Source organism: Monodelphis domestica, chromosome 4, assembly GCF_027887165.1.
Source record: "Monodelphis domestica isolate mMonDom1 chromosome 4, mMonDom1.pri, whole genome shotgun sequence".
Taxonomy (NCBI): domain Eukaryota; kingdom Metazoa; phylum Chordata; class Mammalia; order Didelphimorphia; family Didelphidae; genus Monodelphis; species Monodelphis domestica.
In genome coordinates, this window is record NC_077230.1 from 114,380,834 (window position 1) to 114,408,053 (window position 27,220).

Here is a 27,220-nt window from a genome sequence, read left to right on the forward strand (position 1 = left end):
AACTCTTTAGGTACTTGCCAGATGCAAATTTGTATTATGATTATGTTTATATATGGTATATTTCCTCCCTTGGATAATAAATTCCTTAAGGCTAAGAATCAAATTGTATTTACCTTTGTATCTACTTCTGCTTTGCACATAATGGAAATTTTGTGAATGCCTATGAGTATAAAAGTGTTGCCTATGAGTATAAAAGCGTGGAAACTATAGGATTTGGTGGGGGGAAGAGAGATCATAGCTTGTATTCTTAGAAATGGATTTGTGGATGTGTTGAAATTTGAACTAGACACAGAATTGGAATTTGGAAAGGCAGAAGAGAAAGAAGAGATCACTTTTATAAAGACCTTAAGAAAACAAACAAACCTTATCTTTCATTTTAGAATGATAATGATTTTTGGTTCCAAAGGCAGAGGAGTGATGAGGGCTAAGCAATAGGGGTTAAGTAACTTCCTCATGGTCATACATCTAGGAAGTGTCTGAGGACAGATTTGAACCCAGAACCTCATATCTCTAGGCATGACTTTCCATCTACTGAGCCACCTAGATGCCATTCCCCTTATTCCTCCCCCCCCCCATATAGCTCTTTTAAAAAAATAATTGACATAGGTAAGAACAGTTGATCTAAACCATGGTAGATTATTTCTTTGCTACCCTAACAGACTCCAGAAGTCAGGCCAAGAAATATTTAATTCATAATACAGGATATATTCCTATTCTGTTACATACCTGAGATAGGTGATAAGATAAGAATAAAAGACAACCAAACATATTGCTGTAGTTACTAATCATTTGGATGACAAACTCTAATTTGAAGGGTTTTTTAAGTAACTTTTTATCTGCATGGATTTGCAATATTGCTTGAATAATGATGTCTGCATTTATGTAATACCTTCCTCAAAAGAACCATTTATAGACATTCTCTAATTATCTCCCCTATATCAATGCAAGATTTGATATAGCTATTGAAAACCCTATCTTATGAATAATAATGCTCAAGCATAAATTTCAAATATTTTAAGTCATCACTGAGCATCATTTTATTTCAAATTCTCTTTTTCCTAATCTTCAGATCTTCATTTCAAACTGTCCACTAAACATCTCTGAGTATACCACTATCTACCTCTCCAAGTTGACATTTTCCACATGAATTTATCTTTTCTTCAAAATGCATTCCCCGTATGACTTTATTCTGTTTATTATTATAACCACAAGTCATCTAGTCTCACACAGTGGAAATCAACTTTATCTCCAAAAAGTATATAACCTTGTATAGAGAGTGCAAAACTGAGAGTCAAGAGAACCTCAGTTGAATCCATGCTTTCACATACTTACTGTGACCCTAAACCTACAATTTGCTTCTCTGAAACTCAATTTCTTGATTTTTAAAATGGAGATATGGCTATAATTTCCTTCAAATAGTTGTTTGGAGCAGAAGTATTCTATCATGATAGGAAATAAATTCTTTTTCAATGGAGATTTTAAGGGAACAGTTGATTATACCGTGGAAGTGACTGTTGTTTGAGTAGAGATTCAGGTTGTTTCAAGTCTGAGACCGTATTCAGGACTGAGATATGATTTTATAATGTTTTCCAATCTTTTTCCTCTTCTCTGTTCTTCTTAGGTAGTGACCTAAGTGCAGATTTGTTTCTCATATTACTACACATCTTCCCATCTCTAAACTCACCACCATGTGCCAAACGCATGCTTCATTTACCTTTTTTTGCACATATATCATCATATTTTCTTGTGGATGGCTTAAATACAACATGTACTGTTTCATCTGCTATTCACATACTGCTGGCTTTTTCAAGATGATGGAATAGTGCAGTTAAACCATATTATTCATCAATATCTATGACTCTATACCACTTTACAGCTTCCTTGAATTTCCTCATGCTATTCCTGTCCATGTAATATTCTACACCACATCATCTCTCCATCTCTACCTTGAAATTCTAACCATTCTTTGGAGTACTGAGAAAAATGGCCTCTTTTCCAAGAAGATTTTGCTGTCACCTCTCCAATTAATGATTCTCCCAGCCACCTTAAAAATTGCCTGGCACATGAATTATTTTCTTTTCTGAGATCATTTTTCATTTTCACTATATCCACTCTATATAAAATTTTCACAAGTATTGTACTGCCCTGTTGGTGGTCAGATTCATGAAGGCAAAAAACCATGTCTTAGTCTTTATACTGTCCATAAGCACATCAAATAGTATGGTTCTCTAACCAGAGTATGAAATTAGAAATAAATATTTATTAAATTTGAAGGGGAAATAGAAACACCTATCTATGAATGATTATCAGAGCCTTTTTGTAAATTAGTGTGCTATTCATATTGGAAAATAACTCATGAACTGTGATAAATATAAAATAAGGATGATATAAAAACAATTATAGCTTTCTTTATACATACACATATTCTCCAATATGATCACTTGCAAAATACCTATGATGGCTAGTTTTCATCAAGCCTAAAAGGTGTTTCTCTAATCTTGAAAAAAATGTCCTTCTTTACATTAACTACAATTTTATTTCCTCTCCTCAATACATCTTTGAATCCATTGGTCTACTTTACTTTTAATTATGACTTTCATTAACATCAGTTTCTCTGAGGTTACTAGATCCTCTGTTATTATGACATAAAAATTTTAAAATTTTTGTTTACAGGATTCAACTAGTGAAATTTAATCAGGTTTTATTTATTTTGCTTATCTCATCACAAAAATAAAAAAAAAAGTTTCAACTCTGTATATTGTTTCTCAGGTAATTTAGGCAGTCCATTTCTGAGTAAAAATATTCTGAAAAATGTAGCATGGGATTCAGGGTTTCCCTTCCTGGATGCCCTAAACTCCAGAAGGTTTCAGGTCAAACAGAGAGCAGGATTTTTTTTTTCTTTCCTTCCTTATTATTCTTGTGATGTCAAGGAAAAGGTGACCTTGAGACTTAGAGATGTTTTCTTAACAAAAGAACCCAGAGAGAAACATTCTCTTTGCATTCTCTCCTAGATTTCAAGATGGACACAGATATACATCTTCTGGTTATGACCTGATACCATCAGGTTGTAAACTAGGACATCTATGTGTCCATTAAACTATACCCAGTCAAACCCTATGATTTTGGGACATAAACACCACTCTATCCCCAATCAGGTGACCAACACCCCCACTTCTGGCTAAATTCATAACATCACCATCCCTTCTCCAAATCACATAGCACCTGTTGTCAATAGGGTATAAAAAAAAAAACCCTCCAGAATCCATCTCCTAGGGAGGTAGAATCCAACCTTAAGCCTGTCTCCTGACATTTCAACATTACTCGCTGAATTAATGAATTTCTCTTTTTATTTTAAGATAAGTTTTAGAGTCTTGAATTCTTCCAAATGGTACCCTTGCTGAACCCAGGGATTCACCTCAAATTATCCCACAACAAATGGGCCAGTTTATAATTAAATTTATTATAGTTTATCTCACATCTAAATAAAATTTTTGTTAGTTATTTGAGAGAGATTTCCTATACATTTTCATTTATCACATGATACATTTTAAAAAGGTATTTGAGGTAGAAAAGAGAAGGCTCTAAATATAGAGATTTAGTCAAGAAAATGTCCTATTCTCTAACTACATTAAGTTTATACTTCACTCAATTTTAACCACCTTTGAGAGCTGAGCCTGTGCTCTCTCAAAGAGGAAGGTCCTTCTGACTAGGTGGAGCAGTCAGGTGAATAATGAGATGAGAGATGACTGATTGCTCATCCCTGTGCTTAGGCATCAATCAGTGTTCTGCCATGCCATGGGGTTTGCATTTATTTTATAGCTTCAGTGAGTACATGCTTTTCTGGCACACAATCATTTTTCAACATATATATTTCCATAGAACCTAACAACAGACGTGAAGCCTAAGGAGATAGTCAACATAAATACTGTTGTTAAGTGCAGAGTCAGAGGGTAGAATCAACATGACCCAGATATAGGTTGGGGAATTCATAGAACAGATTTTCCAGAAGTTTTTATGCCTAAAAAGTAGGGTCCTATCTAAGTGAATATATAAGAATACTTAGGTTTAATTTTGTATATGGATTCTCCTGGTAATATTCTGGGGTGACAGAGTGGGAGATATGTATTAACCCTGCCAGCATGTTATTCTCATCTATTTTTCCTGAGTCTAAGTAAGAATAGTAATCATAACAATTCGATTAATAAATGTTAATAAGGAAAGTAAAAAAAAGGAAAGTCACTTAGTGGGATTTCAGTGGGTGTTTCCATCCTTCCTGAGGGCTGCTTTGCAGTCCCCAGTTTCCATGTGTAACTGTGTCAAACAGCATGGTCTTTGATGGCTTTTGGCAAACCACGGCTTTAGCAATAGATTGTATATGGTATAAAGCTATCCATCATTGACATAATATACCTTATTGATGATTTCATGACCTTGATAGTAAATAAAACAGTGTTTAAGCTCATTGTTGACCTCAATCAAAAGTAATTTTGGTGATTTCCATGTCCTTTATTTTCTTTTCATCATTTATATAAAAACATTACATAAAATGTTGGAAGTTACATTTATCTTTTAATTCTCTTTCTTTCACTCTTTGAAGACAGCCTTAATTTGGAAACTATCTTGCTTATCCCTACAGGTATGTAAGTACTGCATCACCCTTCAATGTGGAAATCTACCCAAGACTGTCCTCTTCATAAACACAATGTTCCAAAATTTTCCCTTTATTCTATTATCTTTCTCTAAGCTTCACTAGAATATGTCTATTCCACTCCTGAATAACAATATGATATAACATTCCACCATGTATAAATACATTGTTCAAAGAGAATGACACCTTAAACAACATCAAGAAAAAATTAGCACCATAGTGACAATGATGACTATGACCAAAACAATAACAACAACAAAAGAATCTCTAATTTATGAATTTCAAATATAAAGGACTACCAAGATATCCATTGAAATAAACTCTACCTCTGATTAAAACAGAGCTTGGTCAGAGGGCAGCTAGATAACTCAGTAGATTGAGAGACAGGCCTAGAGATGGGAGGTCCTTGGTTCAAATCTGACCTCAGATACTTCCTGGCTGTGTGACCCTGGGCAAGTCACTAACCTCCAGTGCATAGCACTTACCACTCTCCTGACTTGGAACCAAGGTATAGTATTGATTTTAAGGCAGAAACAAAGGGAGACAGAGACAGAGACAGAGAGAGACAGAGACAGAGACACAGAGAGAGAAAGAGAGAGAGAGAGACAGAGAGAGACAGAGACAGAGACACAGAGAGAGAAAGAGAGAGACAGAGATAGAGACAGAGACAGAGAGAGTGAGAGAGCACTTAATCAAAGGGGCAAAAAAAATGTGTAAAAGGAACCAAAGATTCTCTAGGGATCAGTTTTCCCTTATTTCATTAGAAGGAAACCACTAAAAAAGACCCCTGAACCTATACAACCCAATAATCAGACATAGACACTAATTGTTAATGTGTGTCCATAGATTAAAGATTAAGTTTGTTCTTGGGTCCAAGTTGGGGGAAGAATCATGTGGAATGCTTCCACAGAGTATGCCAGCATACAGAGCCCATGTGCTATACAGCCCTGCTATTTTGGGATATATATTAAGATGTAGCTTTCTTCGTAAGTGGTCTGGATATATTCTATAACATTTTGGCTCTTATGGACTATTATTGTTTAATTTATAATTTGTGGGTCTACAAAAACATAGATTTAGAGCTAGAAAGGACTTTAATGGCCATCTAGCCCCACTCCTTTGTTTTATAGGTAAGGAAATTGGAATCCATTGAGGAAAAGAAATATTTCCAAGTTCATATAGATAAACAGTGACAGAAGGGAGATGTCAAAAATCAGAGAGAGCTAATTATGATTGGACAATAATTGCTTAAGTTCTTTTTTAAAAGGGCAAATTCAGTGGTATCTCTCCATGATACTAATAAGTCTCAAGTACAATGCTCACCCCAATGTTTAGAGCTATCTTGACTTCAATTTTTTTGATTGAGTCCCTAGCCTTTGTCTTGCCCAAAACAGTGATTGGCGTCGACTTTAACCCGTTCTTGCTTCTAGACATTTTCAGGGGACCACCAGAGAGAATTAGGTTCCTGAAATCCCCAGCTCAGGTCATTGCTCCCTCATCTAGGACAAAGCAGCAACTTCAAGACATCAATAATGTCACACAATGTAAAAGACTTTCTACTCCCTCTTCCTGTAAGAAATGGGCTTGTTCAAGACCTTTTATTGTTCAAGACCTCTTTATTCCATGTAATTATTGTGCAGATTCTGACTTATATAATAAAATCTCTAAGTTCCAGACAGATTCTACATGGGTGGTTTAAGCAGAAATAACACATAACACTTTGAGAGAAAGAGTTTAGTCACATGGGCTCATTTTTACCCATTGTGCAAATCCACATGATGATTCTCAGCTAGGGCAACCTGCAATATTATCAGTGCCTCAGGGCAGCATCACATTCCAAAGGGCTTTGTTTTCCCAGTGCACAGTCTATGCTTTCCTTACAATGTCTTAGAGGAAGGCAGTGGAACTGGGTGAATGTTAAACCTTTCAAATGAGACTCAGTGTTATTGCAGAACAAAGACAAACACATTCTGGCTTTTCTTAGTGAAGGAATTCCCTCACCCTATGCTTGTTACTTCTCTGCTTTCCCTTGGCTCACTGTGGCTGCTGGCCTAATTTTAATTGCCTTTGATCAGATTCAGAATGGTAGATTCTGGGTGTTCTGAAGACATGGTAATGAATATTAATTTCATGTTTAGAGAACAGTGATTTTCCTTCTGAAAAAATCCTAGGGCACATTTGTTCCTTAGCATTGAATGTCAGGAAGCCTCTTTCCTAATCTACAGTGCTGTCCTATCTGACCATGCTAGGGTCATCCTGATAGAGAAAATGCAGAGAGAAATAAAAATAATGCAATTTAGAGTGTGTCTTGGATATTTATTAAAAATAGAATTAAAAACTGGAATCATCGTTATTTCTTTTGTCTGGCTTGCTGTCTCTACACATCAATACTTTTGCTCAGATGATATTCTTTCTAATTTTTACTTTGATGTTAATTTTAATTGTGTTATATTAGTCTTTTTTATTTTCCTTTGTGAGTACTTGGTGGTAGAGAAGAGCAATGGAAATATTTTAGTAGTACATAATCATTTCAATATACAAATTTGCCTAATTTGTCATACGTTTTGTTAGTTATTCAATCTCACAATTATCTGTTTTTGCACCACACAAATGCACTTATCATGTATTATTGTACATTATTTTAGCTATCCATTTATGTGTATTTCTCCTACTAGTTCATAAGGACTGACTCTGTTTCCAGGGACCACATGTTACCTAAATTTGCTATACTTTTTGTAACTATGACCTAATGAACAAATTGGGCACTTAATGAGATTATTTTTTAAATAGAAAATTCAAAATATGAGTAAATCCTCAAATATATTTTTCTTTAGGTAAATATCTAAAATATATAATATAGTGCCCCTATCACACTCATTTCCACAAAAATGTAAAATATAAAAATATAGAAGTTATAAGCACTCAAAGCGAACTCATCAAAATCATTGATAAGTTGATATCCAACCTTCTACCCTGTGTTCATTATTGCCTCTGTTCCTTTACTCAAATATCATGATTTCTTCTGTCTTTTTTTTTTATACTCTTACCTTTAGAATGAAACTCAAGTTTCATTACGTCCTTTACTGAATGTGAGCCAACAGGAACTTGATGTATGAAAAATAAACTTAGTCATGAATTTTGAGTTGAAATTCTGTCTCTGCCACTAACTAGCTGTGAAAAGGTGGAGTAAATTATATAATCTTTTCCTGTTTGAGCTTCTTTATCCATGAAATGGAATGAATCTCAATTTCCATATTCCCTTTGGAGGTTTATTTAAAACAAAGTATTTGATGAAATTAATTCTTGCTGTGAGTCATCAGACCACGATATCTTGACAAGATATCTTGACAAGGTCACTCGTGGTAGCTAAGGAGGCCACAGAGTGGCCTTGTGCCAAGATGTGACTGCCCATTTAGTCCCCTTTGCCTAGCCTCTCTCATTAAGATCCCTTACCTAAGGAATTGACATGATTGCTATTCCCCCTAACCTCGGAAGGAATAATACAAGAGCAAAACATACCCCAAAACATAACCAAAAGATCAGACCCTCAAACCCAATCCCAAAAGACTACCATGAGTTAACTTTTACTGAGGTACATAATTCCCAGTAAAACCATAGCTACAAGCCAAGCCCAGAACTTTCCCACTCACAGGATCTTATTCTCATGAAGCTAGCATGCAAATCAATCATGAAAGTCCATACAAAATGTGCAGGTACACCAAGCTTCATCATGCCTCAGTGACTTGATTCTTTCCCTTGAGTAACTCCCTAGTAAACCCTGAAAAATGGTCAGTCTAATATTAAATCTGAATTGTGTTCCCAGTACCTCTCAACCTCAATGTTATGATTGTTGAATTGTCTTTAAGAATTTGATTGATTATTGCTTTTTATTAAAAGTAATAAGTAAATTTCCCTGATTGTTTGTAAGCTCAAGCTCCTCACAGGATAATGAGAAAATTAAGCCACCTGTGATGAAATCATTTATCTTGTGTGAAACCTTTATTCTGTCAAGAATCTATAATCACAATACAAGAATATAGAATGTTAATCAAATGATGTGTTAAAAATTAATGTATCAATTTTCCAATTATCCCTATTTAGACATGTGTGTTAGGTAATGTATCCGTGTGCAAAAAAATGGGTATAAAAATAAACACCAAGTCTGGGGATGGCAGAGCTATCAGCTGCAAAGCATGCCCATGTCCTTAAAACATACAGCTATCTTCCGTTTGTTATTTTCTTGACTGACTGTTTGCCACATGTTGGGAACCACTGGAGTAGCTAGTGAGGCTGGACCTAGCCCATGGCAAATTCTGAGTTAAGTGTTTTGTAAATATTTAAATAAGAGCACTAATTCTATGTAAAAAATGATGGTTAATTAGAGAAGTGAGGACATTTAGAGGATGACTCTGGTAGATGAGTTCTTAGGAAGGCAAAGTAGTAATCAATAAAGGCAAAGAGGGAGTAGGAGGTGGTGGTGAGAAAGGCATGATTAATGGTGAAAGCATTTTTACCTTAAGAAGAAAACTGATTAGAAAATGCTGTTGAAACAGACACAATCTGCAGTATATAGACTTTAAATGCTATTCTTGTAAAATTGGAATTCAAAGCATAAAAAAGGGTTCCAAGTCATAGAATCACAGAAAATAAGAACTGGAAAAGATCTCAGAATAAGTCTAATCATAATTTGAACAAAGATGCTATCTATAATATAACTATTAAATGTACATCTGTAGTCATCTTTGTTTGATGATCTCAAATAATTCTTGAAGTAATCTTGGAAAGTTTTAATTATTAGGAAATATTACTTGATTATTAAATTTAAATTTTCTTTTTCCTAAATTTCTATTCCATGATACAAATTATTTCTCCTTGACCAAGTCTTATACTTGTGGCACATGATAGTCCTTAAATATTTTCAGATCCACATGTTGACTTCTAAGCATTATCTTCTTCATGATAAATATTTTTATTTCAAAACAAAATATCTTCTACATCTAGATTTGATGCCTTTCTGCTTTCTAATCATTGTCTTCTGAACACTAGAACTTATTAATATTTTACTTAAAATATAGCACAGAGAAATGAATACAACATTTCTAATATGATCCAAACATAACTGAATACAGTGATAAAATGACTTAATTAATCTTTTGTATTATGCTTCTTTCAATGAAGCTTAAGATCACATTAGCTTTCTTGGTTGCCATGGAATGTCCATAGGAAGTTTGTGGTTCACTGAAAAATTCAGAATAGCATTTATTTTCAATATGAGGTGTTTTGTTTTGGTTTTCCCCCTAGCAAGTGCAGGAAGGTGATTGAGGAAACCATTGAATCATTGCCTTTGAAGTAGAATATAATTGTGCTGAAGTGACATTGAATAACTGTATGCTCTTCTGAAATTTTATATATCAGTGTGTTAAGATGAATAGCAAATATAGCCAATTGCTTTTGGGGGAACTGATGTTCAATGTTAGATTAGAAAATCCCTCTCCTAATAAGGATAACTAGATTGGATGATAACCACTGAAGGTGATGATGAAACTGTAGATGAAATTTCAAAGCATGCTTTTGACTTTATGGAGTAGAAAAGGGGATTTGTATGCTGAAAGAAGTATCATGGATATTTCAGTTTATAAGTTACCTAAAAATACAGTATATCCCTAGCTTCTCAAAGAAATAATTAGAAATGTGACTATTTGGAAGAAAGTCAGTATACCTAACACTCCTGAGTAGGATCATTCTGAATAGATGAGTGAGTTTAAAGCCCTTATGATAAAAATAGAATGGACAGAAGACACTTCAAAGGGTTTGTTAATGGTACAATATCATCTGCAGCAACTAATGGTTCAATGAACTAATGGTTCAATCTTCATAAGTGACAAATGCTAATCATAGTTGGGGTTGTTCCAGGGTGGGGAGGGGAAACTGTTAATCAATTGATTCATTTACAAGAAACTCATTTTACAAAACTGGTACATTTCAGTGTTCACTGTATAAAATGATGATATTTTTTCATATACCATGAGAAAATTTTGAGTCCTTAGGACAAAGCAAAAGTTTGATTCATCAATAATAAGATGCAAATTTGGAGAAACATAAGAAACTAATGAGATACGTTCTTTTAAGCTTGTTCCATGCTTGAGGTATAATATCCTGGAATTATAAGACTAGAATTATGAAAGATTCTCTTCAATCAGTTGGTAATGTTGAGAGTACCAAAACAAACAGGTTAATTTCCTTGATATCTTACAATAGGAGGCAGAAAACAAAACACTAAACAACCCCCCCAAAAAAAACATAAAAATACTTTGAATTTAAATTAAAGTTAATAGGCCTGAAGAATAATGTAGAATTCAATGGAATTAGTACCAGCAGAGTACATGGAGGGTAGCCAGTTATATAACATCATTTTAATTGATCAGATTTCTTAAAAGTTATGGAACAGAGCATAATATGAACAGAGAATGTGGTTACAGACAATAAAAGCTGACCCATTTTAGAAATAGATCATAGGGGACAACAGAAAAGTGAACTCAGATCAAGTGGCCCTTACCAAGTCTGCTGAAAATCTGATTAACAAGCATAATTCCTCATAAGAGAAGGTCAGAGATTTGGGTCACAGTTAAATGCAATCTGCTTCAGGAATAGAGAGCAGTTAAAAAAAAAAAAGCAGTTCTTAGTTGTTACATAGAGATAGATGATCGCATGTATAGAACTGGTGCAGTTGAGAGATGGGTAAAGAAAGTGATTAGAAGGTATATTACTGTTGTTGTTGTTGTAAAAGGGGTACAAAAGGGAACAGGCAATAGATTCTTTAGAAAGCTGTTTGCTATCCCCAATTTCAAACAGCAGCTTTCTCCCCAAATGAAGCATATTGTCTTTTTCTTTATACAGTTATAGTAAATAGTATAATTTTAAACTTTAATTTTAATGTGTGTTTTTTGCTAATAAAATACATATCTCTTGCTTATCCTCTTTAATACCTAACACAAATTACAAGAGCTCATTTAATTAGAAGGATTTTGACGACATTAACAGAAATATCTGATTTAGATCCACAAAATAATTTTTTGGTCAGAAAAGCCTATGTATCCAGAAAATCTGTAGTTCAAGTATTTCATCCACTCACCCCCATCCCTCAAACAAACAAACAAAAAATCTCATCCTATTTTAGCTTTATGAAAAAATACTTTGCTGATAAACTTATGAATATTTAATTTGGTACTTGTTCCAAAGAAATGATATAATTTGGAAAAGATATTTGATAGGCTAATAATATATTACAAATTATATACTATTTTGCTGATCCCTTTGTTTTCTTATCTTTGTATATGAAAACACAGGTTTTTATATATAAAAACCTCTCTCCTCTCCTTCCCAGCAACACATGTTTTGTAACTGTTGCAACAGAGAGGTCCTGTGTAGAGTGAGGCCCTTGTGTGACAAGAATTGTTTTTGTTTCACTAGAAAGAGGCAGAATAAATATTGCTAGCCTTTCATTTTCCTATCCTTCTCCAAGTGAGACTTAATTTCCTCCCAGAATGGGAAAGAGGAAGTTTGTGCCAGAGGTCACTCAGCTCTTCTCAGTAACAATTATATCTATCTCTTCCCTTAAATAATGTTAGTACAGTGGGATTATGACTGGGTTCAATTAAACTTCTGATTGTTTTTTCTCATTATTGAGTTGAAGGGGAATCTCAAGCTCTATAATGAAGGCTAGAATCTTTTCCCACATTGTACCAGTTCCAAAATGAATACACTGAGCAAATAGCAATGAAACCATTTATTCAAATAATAGTAAAGTGGAAATCAGAGAAGGTATACATAACATAATATGTCAGAAAATAAGAGGCTTCAGTGTAACAATCACCATATTTCAAGAGGGAAATACCATCAATTTAAAAAACAAAGTCTGGATTCTCAAGGGGCTGAAGTTGGAACAATCATGGCTACATAATCCACTTGAAAATAAATGTCAAAAGGGGTGATGTGGGTCCTAATGATTATGTTAGAGCTCTCAAAGTCATGCCTCCTTTAATCATATACAAAGAGAGTTAAGAGTTTATTATAATTTAGGAGTCTTAGAAAAAGAGGAGATATTAATGCTCTCTTAAAGTTGATGAGAGCATCATCATGTTAAGGATCAGTTTACAAAAATTCAGCAGTCTGATCATTATTCAAAGCATGGGAGGTTTTGAAATCTCACCAAATGCCAGCAGTTATCTTCTTGGCAGGTCTTGATGATGAGTGATTCTAGTAGAAGGAAATAGGACAGAGTCTATAAAACAATCAAAGTTATATCTTACTGCAAAACTTGGTGGAAGAAAGCTAGGCTTTTAACATAGTCTTGAAGCAAATACATATTTATTTTACCAGGAGAGGGTAGTCAAATGGTAGTAATCTCACCTCTGGAGATGTTTAAAAATACAAAGTTCAATCTACCACAATACTTGAAGGTTGCCTCACAAAGAATAAAAAATATAATTGTTTCAGGATTAAGTACTATAGGTCATTTAAATATCATATATATAAGTAGCGCACAAAGAAGAAATCAAGCTATAGTGGTCCTCAGACTGCAGGAACATGGCATTTCCCTTGAATGAAGGGCTAGGATATTGGCCTTAGGAGAGGTCAGACATTTCCACCTGAAATCAAGACCTTAGAAGGATAACAGATTAGAAGTTCCAGGGGACTTTTCTCAAACAATAAAATTTCACTAATTATAGATCAAGGTTAGGTTAATATACAGTGAACAAAATAGTTTTCAAAATGGAGCTTCACTACATGGTGATTATTGACTGGTACAACTTTGTATTTTTTGTCAAATGATCTCAAATACAACTCAATATTACAGTTTAACATATACTCTGCCTTGGTTGGGAGGGGAACTAGTTCCAAGAACTGCAAAATTGCAGTTGCGTAATATCCTGTCAGGAAGGCTAGTAAGCTATTATTCCTCACAGAAAAGAGTCTCCTAAGAACGTGTGGCTGTCTCCTTCTTCCAAAAGTGAGTCATTATTTATTATTTTCTTGTTTAAAACAAAATACATTATATCCAGCAGTTGGAAATTTTGAAACACATGGTTCTATTTTATAACATAGTTGTTTATAAGCTTTCAGAATAAGAGAAGTAAATTGAATTTACTCCTTGCAAACTTTATGTCACAAGAGAAAATGTTTTCATCCTCAGTATCATAGTTTAAAACGCTAAATTCATGACTAAGCAGATTATAATAACTTAATGGAATACAATTCTAATTATCCTTTGGCATTTACTAATCTTACTTTTTCAATGTTATCTAAAACTCAGTGAAAAGCTGGCAAGTATGAAGGAAAGAAATAACAATAGGTAACTTACGTAGAGCTTACTACATGCCAGACTTTGATTTATAAAGCTTAAAAGAATTGCAGAACTATTCCTTCTTTAGTATTTTACCATGTTTAGTGTTGGATTTTTCAATTGTAATTTGAATCTCTATAAAGCAAATAAGCACTTCTGTTAACTTTCAATGCCAATTAAAAAAAAAAGTTCTTTCTAAAAGACAGAGTATTTTATACAATTTAATTCTTATGAGGGTTGAATCTTGTAGCACTCATCCTTTGCACAAACCAGACATTGTATTAAGCCTTTTGCAGCTCTGTGCTTTCTCCCAATAATCCTGGGAGATTAGTGTTGATTTTTTTTTTTATTTTACTGTTGCTGGGATCACATTATAGTTTTGTTTTAGAATGAAGAGTTTATGCAAAGAAATACTTGATTTATAATTGCTAATGGAATTATTTAATTTAATTAATAATTTAATTTAATTAATATTTATTGAATGTACTGTTTTCAGTTAGCTCAAGTTCAAAAACTTCATCATGGCATCCCTAACTCTCCTTATTTACTCCTTACCTATTTCTTAATTTCTTCAAATCAACCAAAGAGCCAAATCAATGCCGTATAATTCTCTAACTTACAAATTCTTTAGCTAAATAAACTCTTGAAACCAGATCACAGAAATAATTATTTCTCATTCAGTCAGCTAATATGCTTTAGTTAAAATTCTACTTAACTCTTCAAAATCTTAAGGAATTTATTTTGTTATCTTATATTTATTAGGGAAAGGAGACATGCAACACCTATCAGAGGGATTTCCTTAAAAATACCTCAATTTAAAAATACCTCAGGCAGAGCACTTACTTTCTTCTACTTGCTTAATTGTAATACTGAATCGTGTTCAGATGATCAGTGAATAAAATCTAGTCCTGGTGTCCATCGTTTATGACTAAGGGCTTTAATGTAGTACATATGTACATAAAGAGAGCCAAAGACCAGTTCCAAACTAAAAAAAAAATACTTTTCAGTGGGAAAAAAGGAGATTTCAGATAAATTTAAAACCAGTTTTATACTGAAAATCCCATTTTACACATAAAAACATCTAAGAAAAAACTTAAGAAGTAAAAGAAGTTCTTTGGAGAGTAAAAATTGGCCAGAAGGTATTCAGCTGGGTAAAAAAGGGCAAGTGTTATGAAACCTTTCCCCTTTTGGAGAAGAAAGAAAAGCAGGGGTGGGAGAGATGAGTTTGTGCACACTTTAAATCTTGTGGCTGTTTTTATCACTTTATCAATTTTTCTAATTGTCTTCCTAACTAAAAGTATCTAATGGAGAAATACCAGTTATAATTTGGAAATACTTGCCAATCCATTTTTAAAATGTAAGTAAAATAGCCATAAATTTAGAAATAAAGGGGCAATTGCCACCTACACTTTATAAAGGCATTTTGTAGCCCAGAGAATTTGAGTGAAGTTTGGGCAGTCCTCCTTGAAAGTGTTAGTGGCAAAAAGATTTTCTGAGCTACACTTCCTCTTGGGTATGAAGAGGAAACATAATGGGTGTGCCACTAGAAGAGACCAGGAAGTCCCTAAACACAATCCCCCTCATTATACCCCCTCCCTTTTTGATTCCTGCAGCAAAAGCATTGTGGTGTACATGAGGAAAGAAGGAGGTTCTGATTGTTTTGTTTTTTACTGAGAATATTTTCCCAAGATTACATGATTCATGATTACACACACACACACACACACACACACACACACACACACACACCACACACACGCATGGCTCTTTCTTTCCACCTCATAAAACTGACAAAGAGTTCCACTGGGTTATACATGTACCATTGTTCAAAACCTATTTCCATGTTATTCATATTTGCAGTAAAGTGATCTTTTAACATCAAAATTCTAATCATATCCCTATCTAACTAAGTGATTCATCATATGTTTTTCTGCATTTCTGTTTCCACAGGTCTTTCTTTGGATGTGGAAAGTGTTCTTTTTTCATAAGTTCCTCTCGATTGTCATTGGTCATCTCATTACTGCTAAAAGAAAAGGTAATTACTTTCAATTGTGCCATAATGTATGTGTACATTATTCTCCTGCTTCTGTTCCTTTCACTCTGCCATCAATTCCTGGAGGTCTTTCCAGTTCACATGGAATTCTTCCAGCTTATTATTCCTTTAAGCACAATAGTATTCAAACACCATCATATACTACAATTTATCCAGCCATTCCTCAAAGGATAGACTCCCTCTCATTTTTCAATTTTTTGCCACCACAAAGAGTATGGCTATGAATATATTTCTACAAGTCTTTTTTTTTTTCTTATTATCTCATTGAGGTGCAAATTCAATAGTGGCAAGGCTGGGTCAAAGGTAAGCATTCTTTTAAAGTCCTTTGGGTGCAGTTCCAAATTACCTTCCAGAATTATTGGAACAATTCACAACTCCACCAGCAGTGTATTAGTGTCCCAATTTTGCCACACCCCTTCCAACATTTATCACTTTCCTTTGCTGCCATGTTGGCCAGTTTGCAAGATCTGAGGTGGTACCTCAGAGTTATTTTGATTTGCATTTCTCTAATCAGGAGGAATTTAGAACACTTTTTCATGTGCTTATAGATAGTTTTGATTTCATCTTTTGAAAACTGCCTATTCATGTCCCTTGACCATTTGTTGATTGGGGAATGGCTTGATTTTTTTGTAAATCTGACTTATTTCCTTATATATTTGGGAAATTAAATGTTTGTCAGCAAATTTTGTTATAAAAATGTTCTCCAAATCTGTTGCTTTCCTTCTACTGTATTCAAAGTCATTAATTTTAAATTTTGCAATGTTCACTGTCTCTTGCTTGGTCTTAAATTTATTCCTTTACCACAGATCTTACAAATATAATATTCTATGTTCACCTAATTTATTTATGATTTCATTCTTTATATTTCAATCATCTACCCATTTTGAATTTATTTTGGAATAGGGTGTAAGATGTTGATCTAAACTTAATTTTTACCATACTGTATTCCAATTTTCTTAGCAGTTTTTGTCAAATATTGAGTTCTTGTCCCAAAAGCTGGGTTCTTGGGGTTTATCAAACACTAGTTTGCTGAGGTCATTTACCCCTAGTCCATTCCATTGATCTACCCTTCTGTCTTTTAGTCAGTACCATACTGTTTTGATGACCACAGCATCATAGTAAAGTTTAAGATCTGGTACTGCTTGGCCCCCATCCTTCACATTTTTTAAAAAATTATTTCCCCTGATATTCTTCATCTTTTGTACTTCCAGGTGTACTTTGTCTTTTTTTCTTCTAATTTTATAAAAAAGTTTTTTTGTAGTTTGAAAAGTATAGCACTGAATAAGTAAGTTAATTTAGGTAGAATTGATATTTTTTATTATATTAGTTTGTCCTACTCATGAGTAATTAATATTTTTCCAATTATTTAGATCCAGTTTTCATTTGTTAAAAGTGTTTTGTATTTGTGTTCATATACTTCTGGTGTTTGTCTTGGCAGATAGATTCCTAAATATTTTATATTGTCTTCAGTGATTTAAATAGAGTTTCTCTTTCTAACTCTTGCTGCTGAGTTTTGATGGAAATATATAGAAATACAGATTATTTATGTTCATTTATCTTGTACCCTGCAACATTGCTAAAGTTGTTAATTATTTCCACTAGTCTTTTAATTGATTTTCTGGGGTTCTATAGGCAAACTATTATTTCATCTGCAAAGAGTGATAGTTTAATATCCTCATTGCCTATTTTAATGCCTTCAATTTATTTTTCTTTTATAATCATTACTGCTAGTGTTTCTAGAACAATATTAAATAATAGAGGTGATCATGAGCATCCTTTCTATAGTCCTGATCTTATTGGGAAGGCTTCTAAATTGATGATATTTGCTGATGGTTTTAATTATACATTGTTTATTCTTTTTAGGAATAACCCTTCAATTTCTATAACTTCTAGTGTTTTCAATAGGAATGGGTGTTGTATTGTGTCAGAGGCTTTTTCTGCATCTATTGAGATAATCATGTTATTTCTATTGGTTTGATTATTAATATGATCGATTATGTATATGCTAAAAGATACTATAAACAATAAAGTAATATCATTACTAAACATATATGTACCAACTGGTATAACATCTAGATTTCTAAAGGAGCTCAAGGAGAAAATAGATTGTAAGACCATACTAGTGGGGGATCTCAAACTTCCTCTTCCAGAATTAGATAAATTGAACAAAAAAATTAATAAGAAAGAAGTAAGGGAAGTAAATGAAATTCTAGAAAATTTGGTGATAATAGATATTTGGAGAAAACTGAACAAGGATTATAAAGGAATATACCATCTTCTTAGTAGTACATGGTACATATACAAAGATCGACCATGTACTAGTGCATAGGAATATTGCAAACAAATGCAGAAAAGCAGAAATATTAAATGCCACTTTTTTTAGATCAAAATGTGGTAAAAATTATAATTAAGAAGTGTCCATTTAAAGGCAAATTTAAAATTAATTGGAAACTAAATAATCTAATTCTTCCTAATTGGGGAAGTCATAGAAGAAATCATAGAAACAATTCCAGACTTCATTAAAGAGAATAACAATGTTTTGATATGATGTCTCCTCATTCTTTAGAGTTAGGTTCTTTTTTTAGTCTTTGCTCATTTTTTCCTATCTGATTATAGGTAGGATCTATTTTTGGGAAGTTGGGTACCCTCTTAAAATTTTGTCCTTTCTTGATGCTTCTTTTGGCTTATATTCTGTGTTGTTACTAGTTTAGTAGATGGTCTGAGGGTTGAGATCTCTGAAAGTTCCCCCGCCCCCCAACCCCACTGATTCAATTGACCCTTAAGATGCTGATAGCTTAAACACTTTCCTCAGGCTTGGGTATAAGCTTTTGATCTCATTCTGAATTTGATCAGGTCAGGGACTGATCAAATTCTATCCGCAGTCTTAGACTTAAGTTTTTTTTTGTCTCAAGATGTTCTTGATTCAATCAGACACACCCTTTATTGCCCTGACTTGGAGCTCCACCCTTAGATTTTGGAAAAAGAATCCAAGGGAGGCTCCCCCCTGAGAACTGTGTACTCACCCCAAACTATGGATTATGTCTTCATCTCAAACTCAGATTTGCATTCCTGGCTTCACTCAGGGCCCACATGGATCACTTCCCTTCAGCCCAGATTGCCCTAAACTGGGCCTCCAGACTTCTTCACAAGTTTGAAATTTCAAGGCATGTGAATTGGCTTGGATCACCATTTGCACCAGCAGGATCTCAGAGTGTAATTTAGCTTAATGTTATGTTCAGAAACTGTGAGAGCATATGTGGGGTAGGAGTTGGGTTGGAGGGCTGTGGTTTGCTCTTGACTTGCTCTTTACTCATTACTATGCCTCCTGCTAGCTCTGCTCCCCCTCACCTCAGTTCCCCTAATTATCTCTGCCTACATTTCAGATTTTTCTTTTTTTTTTTGAAGGTTGTTTCACTCTTTCTGCTTCTTGATTCTTTTATTCCTGTATTCATTTTATAACCATATTTTACTCTTGGTCATAGAAGATTTTTATGGTGAAACTGTGCTGCTGACCTAGTTACTCCTCCATCTTGGCTCTACCTCCCAACAATCCTGATTAGATTTTGAAAGATGTGCATAAGGATGGAAGAAGGTGAGGATTGTGTTTAGGAAGTGTAAGGGAGAAAGGGGGTTAATTTTTAAAGTGTTTACTTGATTATTTAAGAATTTGGTAGCCAGGGATTTGATTACTAAATCCCAAATGAATTACTAAAGTCAGAATGGATCTTATGGTAGTTTATTTTACAATAAAGAGGGAAGATATTAAGGAAGAGAGAAAGAGAGGAAAAAGAGAGAGATCCTCTTGAGCCAGAGTTCAGGGGTCCCTGCCAAGAGAAAAGAGTTTCAGAAGGCCAAGGCAAAGGGAGTCACCCCTTTCACTCACATGTATCAGTCCAGTCAGCAGATGCTTCTGCCCCTCTTCACCAACCTCAACTTGAAAGCATCAAGAATTGACTTCTCACAGGAAGTTCCACTCCAAGAATCCTGTCTCCACTTCCAAAAAATGAAGAACTCACCTCTCACATGAGGTTCCACTCCAAGTGTCTCCAAGTCAAACTCCCAGAAGAACTGAGTTAAGGCCCTTGTCTCTTTTAAAGGCTTTTTTCTTGTGTCACTTCCCCAAATTCCCTATCTACCAATCACAGCTGATGCTGTGCTCTAGGACTGTCCAGAAGGCAGTTAGTCAATTATGATTCATTACCCACTATCCTATACATGGGTCACAGATCTCCCACTTTATGATTTTTTTTTAATTTTTAAACATTATTTTATTTAGTCTTTTTCATACATTATTCACTGGAAACAAAGATCATTTTCTTTTCCTCCCATCTCCCCCCCCCCCACCGCCTTTCCCTCTCCCATAGCCAATGCATGATTCCACTGGTTATCACATGTGTTCTTGACTCGAACCCATTTCCCTGTTGTTGGAATTTGCATTATAGTGTTCATTTAGAGTCTCTCCTCAGTCTTATCTCCTCCAACCCTGTAGTCAAGCAGTTGCTTTTCATCGGTGTTTTTACTCCCACAGTTTATCCTCTGCTTGTGGGTAGTATTTTTTAGATCCCTGCAGATTGTTGAGGGACATTGCATTGATACTAAAGGAGAAGTCCATCACCTTCGATTGTACCACAATGTATCAGTCTCTGTGTAAAATGTTTTCCTTTCGCTCTGCATCACTTCCTGGAGGTTGTTCCAGTCTCCATGGAATTCCTCCACTTTATTATTCCTTTTAGCACAATAGTATTCCATCACCAACATATACCACAATTTGTTCAGCCATTCTCCAATTGAAGGGAATCCCCTCATTTTTCAGTTTTTGTCCACCACAAAGAGCGCAGCTATGAATATTTTTGTATAAGTCTTTTTGTCCATTATCTCTTTGGGGTACAGAACCAGCAGTGCTATGGCTGGATCAAAGGGCAGACATTCTTTTATCACCCTTTGTGCATAGTTCCAAATTGCCCTCCAGAATGGTTAGATCAATTCACAACTCCACCAGCAATGAATTAATGTCCCCACTTTGCCACATCCCCTCCAGCATTCATTACTTTCCATAGCTGTCACGTTAGCCAATCTGCTAGGTGTGAGGTGATACCTCAGAGTTGTTTTGATTTGCATCTCTCTGATTATAAGAGATGTAGAGCACTTTTTCATGTGCTTATTAATAGTGTTGATTTCCTTGTCTGCGAACTGCCTGTTCATGTCCCTTGCCCATTTGTCAATTGGAGAATGGCTTGATTTTTTGTACAATTGATTTAGTTCTTTATAAATTTGAGTAATTAAACCTTTGTCAGAGGTTTTTATGAAGATTGTTTCCCAATTTGTTGCTACCCTTCTGATTTTGGTTACATTGGTTTTGTTTGTACAAAAACTTTTTAATTTGATGTAATCCAGATTATTTATTTTGCATTTTGTAACTCTTTCTAATTCTTGCTTGGTTTTGAAGTCTTTCCCTTCCCAAAGGTCTGACATGTATACTATTCTGTGTTTGCCTAATTTTCTTATAGTTTCCTTCTTTATGTTCAAGTCATTCACCCATTTTGAATTTACCTTGGTGTAGGGTGTGAGGTGTTGATCTAAGCCTTATCTTTCCAACACTGTCCTCCAATTTTCCCAGCAGTTTTTATGAAATAGTGGATTTTTGTCCCAAAAGCTGGGATCTTTGGGTTTGTCATATACTGTCTTGCTGAGGTTGCTTGCCCCCAGTCTATTCCACTGATCCTCCTTTCTGTCTCTTAGCCAGTACCAAATTGTTTTGATGACCGCTGCTTTGTAATATAGTCTGAGATCTGGGACTGCAAGACCCCCTTCCTTTGTGTTTTTTTTCATTATTTCTCTGGATATCCTTGATCTTTTATTCTTCCAAATGAACTTTGTTATGGTTTTTTCTAAATCAGTAAAAAAAAATTTTGGAAGTTCCATGGGTATGGCACTAAATGGATAGATGAGTTTGGGTAGGATGGTCATTTTTATTATATTGGCTCGTCCTACCCATGAGCAGTTAATGTTCTTCCAATTGTTCAAGTCTATTTTTAGTTGTGGGGAAAGTGTTTTGTAGTTGTGTTCATATAGATCCTGTGTTTGTCTCGGGAGATAGATTCCTAAGTATTTTATTTTGTCTAAGGTAATTTTGAATGGGATTTCTCTTTCTAGTTCTTGCTGCTGAGCTGTGTTGGAATTATATAGAAATGCTGGTGACTTATGTGGGTTTATTTTGTATCCTGCAACTTTGCTAAAGTTGTTGATTATTTCGATTAGCTTTTTGGTTGAATCTCTAGGATTCTTTAAGTAGACCATCATGTCATCTGCAAAGAGTGATAATTTGGTCTCCTCCTTGCCTATTTTAATGCCTTCAATTTCTTTTTCTTCTCTAATTGCTACGGCTAGTGTTTCTAATACAATGTCAAATAGTAGAGGTGATAATGGGCATCCTTGTTTCACTCCTGATCTTAATGGAAATGGATTTAGTTTATCCCCATTGCAGATGATATTAGCTGATGGTTTTAGATATATACTGTTTATAATTTTTAGGAATGACCCTTCTATTCCTATGCTTTCTAGTGTTTTTAGTAGGAATGGGTGTTGTATTTTATCAAAGGCTTTTTCTGCGTCTATTGAGATAATCATGTGGTTCTTGTTGGTTTGCTTGTTGATGTGGTCAATTATGTGGGTAGTTTTCCTAATGTTGAACCAGCCCTGCATCCCTGGTATAAATCCTACTTGATCATGGTGGATGACCCTTCTGATCACTTGCTGGAGTCTTTTTGCTAGTATCCTATTTAAGATTTTTGCATCTATATTCATTAGGGAGATTGGTCTATAATTTTCTTTCTCTGTTTTTGGCTTGCCTGGCTTTGGAATTAGTACCATGTTTGTGTCATAAAAGGAGTTTGGTAGAACTCCCTCTTTGCTTATTATGTCAAATAGTTTGTATAGTATTGGGATTAACTGTTCTCTGAATGTTTGATAGAATTCACTGGTGAATCCATCAGGCCCTGGGGATTTTTTTTAGGAAGTTCTTTGATGGCCTGTTGGATTTCTTCTTCTGATATGGGATTGTTTAAGAAAACTATTTCTTCTTCTTTTAGTCTAGGCAATTTATATTTTTGTAAATATTCATCCATATCACCTAGGTTGGTATATTTATTGCCATATAGTTGGGCAAAGTAGTTTTTAATGATTGCCTTAATTTCCTCTTCATTGGAGGTGAGGTCCCCCTTTTCATTCTTGATGCTATTAATTTGCCTTTCTTCTTTCCTTTTTTTAATTAGATTAACCAGTACTTTGTCTATTTTGTCTGTTTTTTCAAAGTACCAGCTTCTAGTCTTGTTTATTAGCTTAATAGTTCTGTCACTTTCGATTTTATTAATTTCTCCCTTAATTTTTAGGATCTCTAATATGGTTTTCTTCTGGGGGTTTTTAATTTGTTCATTCTCAAGTTTTTTGATTTGCATTTCCAATTCCTTAATCTCTGTCCTCCCTAATTTGTTAATATATGCACTCAGGGATATGAATTTTCCTCTAAGTACTGCCTTGGCTGCATCCCATAAGGTTTGAAAGGATGTTTCGCCATTGTCATTTTCTTCAACGAAATTGTTAATTGTTTCTATGATTTCTTCGCTAACTATCCGATTTTGGAGTATCATGTTATTTAATTTCCAATTAATTTTTGGTTTGGGTCTCCATGTACCCTTGCCGATCAATATTTTTATTGCCTTGTGATCTGAAAAGGCTGCAGTTTTTATTTCTGCTTTTCTGCATTTGAGTGCCATGTTTCTATGACCTAGTGTATGATCTATTTTTGTGAATGTGCCATGTGGTGCTGAAAAGAAGGTGTATTCTTTTTTGTCCCTATTTATTTTTCTCCTTATGTCTATTAACTCTAATTTTTCTAAGATTTCATTCACCTCTTTTACCTCTTTCTTGTTTATTTTTTGGTTTGATTTATCTAAATTTGATAGTGGTTGGTTCAAGTGTCCCACTAATATGGTTTTACTGTCTATTTCCTCCTTCAATTCTCCCAGTTTCTCTATTAAAAATGTGGATGCTATACCATTTGGTACATACATGTTGATTAGTGATATTTCCTCATTGTCAATACTCCCTTTTAGCAGAATATATTTACCTTCCCTATCCCTTTTGATCAGGTCTATTTGTGCTTTAGCTTTGTCAGATATCATGATTGCAACTCCTGCCTTCTTTCTATCAGTTGAGGCCCAAAAGGTCTTACTCCATCCTTTAATTCTGACCTTGTGGGTGTCAACCCGTCTCATATGTGTTTCTTGAAGACAACATATAGTAGGGTTTTGGGTTCTAATCCAATCTGCTATTTGTCTACGTTTTATGGGTGAGTTCATCCCATTCACATTCAAAGTTATGATTGTCATTTGTGGATTCGCTGGCATTTTGATATCTTCCCCTAGTTCTGACCTTTCTTCTTTAGCTATCTCCTTGTGAACCAGTGATTTACTTTAGGTCAGTCCCCCTAGTCCCCTCCCTTGAGATGCTTCCTTTCTAGCCCCTCCCTTTTTATGCTCCCTTCCCCTCTCCCCTCTTTTTCCCTTCCTTTTTATACTCCCTCCCCCTCCCCCTCCTTAATTTTCCTTTCTTTCTTGCCCTAATGGATAAGATAGAATTCAGGATCGCACTGGATCTAGATGTTCTTCCCTCTCAGATTTGCTTTCACTGAGAGTAAGGTTTAAGTAATTCCACTTCACGCTCTCTTCCTCTTCTTCTCATATGAGAGTTCTTCCCCTCCCCTTCCCATGTGTATCTTTATATGGGAAAGATTATTCTATTGAGTCCCCCCCTATTTCTTGAAGTTAATCTTAGTATTATCGATGGTTCCCCCCTCCCTTTTCTGTTCTTTGCCCCCACTTTCCCCAAATATTCTTGATGCCCCAATCTTTCCCTATGCATGTTTCTTCTAACTACTCTTATGATGCTACAATTTATGAGAGTTACACAAAACATTTTCCCCACATATTAATATATATAATTTGATGTAAATGTAGTCCTTATAGAAGCGGGTTTGGCTTAAAGGAAAAGATAAGTTTTATCTCCTTTTCCCTTTCTTTCATATTTACCTTTTCATGTTTCTCTTGCTTTCTGTGCTTGGATATTGAACTTTCCACAGAGCTCTGGTCTTTTCTTAGCAAATGCTTGGAAATCTTCCATTTTGTTGAATGCCCATACGTTCCCCTGGAAGTATATAGTCAATTTTGCTGGGTAGTTAATTCTTGGTTGGAGACCCAGCTCTCTTGCCTTTCTAAATATCGTGTTCCATGCTTTGTGGTCTCTTAGTGTGTTAGCCGCTAAGTCCTGTGTGATCCTTATGGGAGCCCCCTTATATCTGAAGCTCCTCTTCTTGGCTTCTTGTAGTATTTTCTCCTTTTCTTGGAAGCTCTTGAATTTGGCAATTACATTCCTAGGGGTTGTCTTTTGGGGATTTAGTATAGAAGGTGTTCTATGAATCCTTTCTATTTCTATTTTGCCCCCTTGCTCCAGAACTTGGGGGCAATTTTCTTTTATAATCTCCTGTAGAATAATATCGAGTTTATTGTTTATCTCTGGTTTTTCTGGGAGACTGATAATTCGGAGGTTTTCTCTTCCCCCTCTGTTTTCGAGATCGGTGACCTTCTCAGTGAGATATTTTATGGTTTCTTCTAATTCGTTAATTTTTTGGGTTTGCTTTATTCATTCTTGCTGTTTTATGATCTCACTTTCTTCGAGCTGCTTTATTCTGGTCGTTAGGGACTGGTTTTGCTTTTCAGCCTTGTCTGCCCTTCTATTGGATGCTTCGAGTTCTTTTTCCAATTGAGCAGTCTTATCTGTCAGACTGCTGATCTCTTTCTCCCATTTTTCTTTCCAGAAGGTTTCCATCTTTTGGATAAGTTCCAGTTTGAGATCTTCCAGAGCTTGTTGATAGTTTCCATTTTGGGAGGCATGTTCTGATTTTTTTTAGATTTCCTCCTCATTCTCCTCTATTCCTTGGGTACTTCCACCATAAAAGTTTTCAATAGTCACTTTTTTCCCTTTCTTCCTGGAGGCTTGATTTTGGGCCATGTGAGCCATCCCTTTGGTGGTTTTATTCCCCTTTCCTTTTTGGTCTGGGGTCTGGGTTATATGGGCGGTTTTTCTGTGAATTTAGGTTGCTTCAGACTAGTTCTTCCCAGCCTCCGAGGTTTCTTAGAGTGCTGGGTCCCTGATCACAGCCACACTGCCCTGGTGTTTAGCTCCGCGGAGATATTCAGCGCAGCCACCCCAAGTACAGCTCCGCTGACCCCTGTATTCAGTGCCGGATTCTCCAGTGAAACTGCCCTGAGACGTTTTTTCCTGGCAGTCCCCAGATCCCAAGGACCCTGGAGTGCCCCCCCCCCCAGACAGAGACGTTCCCCACTCACTCACTGTTCCAGTGAGCGCTCAGGTAGCTCACTCTGGTTTGGTGGGGGAGGTGGGGTGGGGGAAGGGAGGCTCAGTGCACTTTTCTGTGCAAGCTTTTCCTCCTTATTATAGTGTGGAAATGTTCAAGCCCCACGTACCTTCGCCTCTGTGGAGTACTGGGAGTACTGGGGTGTCCTTCTGTTCCTCCAAAGGTGATTTTTATGCTCCTTTGATGTAGTCTGTTTCGTTTGGTGCCGGGGAGAGGAAGTGTGTGGCGTCTAGATTGCAGTCATGATTACCCGGAAGTCTCCCACTTTATGATTAAGTGAAATATTTGCACTTTTGGTGATTAGATCTAAATGGGCAGATCTTCATATTTAACTTTTAAGTACTATGTTTGCATTTTTGTGATTGAATTTAAAAATAGGCATGTCTCCATACTTAACTTTTAAGTAGGGTGTTTATACTTATGGGGATTAAAATCTAAAAATAGACATGATTTACAATTTAAATCTTCACAGTCAAGGAAGAGCTAAGTATCTTCATTGTTACATTCAGGAGAGAGCCAAATCCAATCTTCACAGAAGGTGATCATGCACTAGGAAGAAGATAGGATTGGTTGTTACCTTGTGGACCCCTCCAGTGCACAAGGGAACCACCCTCCTCTTGAAAACTCTACTTAAACACCTGAAGTTGCATCTCTTTTGCAGATGTCCTCTTCCAGAACAGAGATAAACCAGCTTGTTGCTTTGTAATCTCAGAATCTTGCATTTTCATTTTGAGTACTTGGCCA

At 35.3% G+C, this 27,220-nt stretch overlaps 1 protein-coding gene across 2 annotated transcripts in view; it reads left to right on the forward strand.

The window, feature by feature from the left end:
- The first annotated feature begins 13,538 nt into the window (after positions 1-13,538).
- Positions 13,539-27,220, forward strand: part of LOC100010335 (ras-related protein Rab-18-like) — a 33,474-nt gene continuing 19,792 nt past the window's right edge. For both annotated transcript variants that reach the window (XM_056793727.1, XM_056793726.1), the window contains exons 1-2: positions 13,539-13,658; positions 15,942-16,026. The gene's annotated coding sequence lies outside the window, so the exon portion shown is untranslated. The remainder of the gene's footprint in view (positions 13,659-15,941; positions 16,027-27,220) is intronic.